A 2,914-nucleotide genomic window follows, 5' to 3' on the forward strand; every position below is an offset into this window, starting at 1 on the left:
CCTAGTTATGCAAGGCAGATTTGTAGCCTACCTTTTTTAGTGACTGCCTTCGCTTGCAGAGCCATGGCCTTTGCTCACCTCTCTCATTCTGTCTTTTCCTCCATGGGAGCAGCAAAGGCGGGCCCAATGCTCCTGAGATGAATTTAGTTCCCGCCTCTACTGGTATTGTTTGTAAGCTCCTTCATGGCTCCAGAATGTGTAGGAGCCAGGGTGCCCTGCCATCAATTCTGTTGACCCTCATCCACTCTCCTCTTCCTTGATGGCTCTTTGGCAAGGCTACAAACCCAAGTCTTACTTTAACAGAAAGGTTTGCTCTTTCTGGCAAATCTGCTGTCCTTGCAAGTGTTTGTTAAGGTGTTGACTTTCAAATTAGTGTCTCCAATCTCCATACACATCCCTTAGAGATTCTTTGTACCATTGTTGAGTAACAAACTCCTTGGAGGAGCTGAAGAAAGTTCACTCTTTTATGAGAAAATGCAGATTAAAAAAAAAAAAAGCCCTCATTATGCAGGTCAGAGCCCATCAAATTACAATATGGATGAGATTTGAAAACACTATGCTAAAGAAACAAAACCTAAAAGACCACATATTCTATGAGTCCATTTATATGAAATACTCAGAACAGGAAAATCTACAGACTAGCTTGGTGTTTTCCAGGGACTGAGGAAAGGGAACAATGGGGAGTGACTGCTAATGAATATGGGGTTTCTTTTAGGGGTGATGAAAATGTCCTGGAATTAATGGCATCAATGCTCAACTTTCCAAATAAACCAAAAACCAGCAAATTGTACGTTTTAAAAGGGTGAGCTTTATGATAGGTAAATTACATCTCAGAGTCTGGGGGGGGGCTGCTGCTCTGTGCTCCCAGCTCTGGAGGCTCGGGCTTTGCAGTGCTCTTTGCACTTTGTCAAAAGCTCCAAATCTAGTGCAGTCACCGTGAGGAGAGGCACTGGTAGCGTCTGGGATTTTCTGAGTCCTGTTCAGCCTCCAGACAGGCTCTTCTCAACCATTTGTGAGTCCTGGGTAACTGTCTCTACCATCCATCCATCCATCCAGCAAAATCAGAGTTAATAGTGTTGGCAATAGCATTAGGCTGTTAGACACTAATCCAGATTTGTAAAATGGACTTTTAAGATTGGGTCAATTGAGTGAGAAAACAACGGATAGATCATGGAGAAAGCAGAAGCCACCAATACAGGCAATTACATGGGCGCCAATGAGGGCAGCTCAAGCAGTCCTATTTATGCTAGTTAGAGATCCTGCAAAGCTTTTCTGCATGGACCTTCCCTTGTATGGAAAAGAAGGTAATGAATGATAACACTGGTCCATTTCCCTCTGACTGCCCCAGAAGTGACCAATTACTACTCCCTCATGGGGTGAGAGGGAAAACTTCTTTCCAAGGACTTAACATTTGTCCCCAATCCCAATGCATCATCACCATCAGAAATGGAATGCACAAGTATTACGCCTTTGCTTGCAGTGCTCCACAGACAAAAATGGCAAGTCAGAGCTGTCAAAGAAATTCACCCTGAAGTGAGGGGAGCCATCAGAGCTTTTGGACACAGAGTTAGCTGTGTCCAAAGCAAGCTAACTTCTTAACGAAGGGGGAGAATTTACAGTGACATGCTTGATAAAAGATATGTTTGGCTCCCTGGACTCAATGTGGATAAAGGAAAACAGCCAGACTAAGTGAAGCACAGAGTAATATCTGGCATCAGGGTGACTTCAGTTTTGTACATCAGGAAAGGCTGACTATCAACTCAACAAGAGTTAATGGTTCTGGGGTGTTCATGGGTTATGCCAATAATACTTTTGGGTCAGCAAATGTCACAACCACCTTGGAAGTAGTAGGTAAAAGATTCATTAATATTTTTCCAATGGCAAATGTTACAATATTTGTAAACAATGGGAAAAATGTAGATTGGATTGTTGAGTACAAGGTATATACCTAAAGCCTGAACACCAACAGTGACTATATATGAACAAAACCTTCACTGATAAATGGGAAAATTATCCTAAGTCTGAGAATGAAAATAATAGCAGATATGTGAGTGAACTTCATCTAATCAGATTAAAAGGGACTGAAGGAGGCACTTACATGTTTCTGGTGTCCAATTCTGATGTCTGTTCTTCCGTGACATTTAACGTTTAGTGAACACAAAACCAGGTATCCTAATTCATGAGAGGCTTGAGAATGGCATGCTCCAATGTGTGGCAGAAGGATTCCCAGAGGCCATAATAGATTGATAAGAACTGAGCAGAGATGTTCCATGGGCATTGGACCAGTGGATATGCAGATAAAAAGCTCTTTGTCACCATTTAGAAAATTAGTGGTTCAAAGTTCCATCAGCAGAGTGTAGGACTTACAACTAAGTGGGCAAGAGTTCTGCCTTTTTTTAGCTTTGCATTTATTTTATTTTTAAATATTTTGATTATGCTATTACAGTTGTTCCAATTTTCCACTGTTACCAACCCCCTCTACTCTCTCAGGCAATCCCCACACTATTATCCATGTCCATAGGTCATGCATATATGTTCTTTGGCTACTCTGTTTCTTATGCTGTACTTTACATCCCCACAACTATTCAGTAACTTCCAATTTGTACTTCTTAATCCCTTCACTATCTTTGCCCATCTCCCCTACCCGCCACCCATCTGGCAGCCATAAAAATATTCTCTGTATTTATGATTTTGTTTATGTTCTGCTTGTTTGTTTATTTTTATTTTCTTTTTTTTTTCATTTAATTGTTAATAGGTATGAGTTTTTTAAATTTTTTTAAAGATTTCATTTATTTATTTTTACAGAAGGGGAAGGGAAGGCGAAAAAGAGGGAGAAAAACATCAATGTGTGGTTGCCTTTAATATGCATCCCCCCACAGGGGACCTGGCCTGCAACCCAGGCATGTGCTTTGAC

At 41.1% G+C, this 2,914-nt stretch overlaps 1 pseudogene; it reads left to right on the plus strand.

Moving 5' to 3' along the window:
- The first annotated feature begins 505 nt into the window (after positions 1-505).
- LOC129086157 (mast/stem cell growth factor receptor Kit-like) lies at positions 506-2,360 on the plus strand (annotated as a pseudogene).
- Positions 2,361-2,914: the final 554 nt, after the last annotated feature.

The sequence above is a fragment of the Pteronotus mesoamericanus genome, unplaced genomic scaffold (assembly GCF_021234165.1).
Source record: "Pteronotus mesoamericanus isolate MK-2021 breed Mesoamerican mustached bat unplaced genomic scaffold, CSHL_Meso_final scaffold_36, whole genome shotgun sequence".
NCBI classification, from domain to species: domain Eukaryota; kingdom Metazoa; phylum Chordata; class Mammalia; order Chiroptera; family Mormoopidae; genus Pteronotus; species Pteronotus mesoamericanus.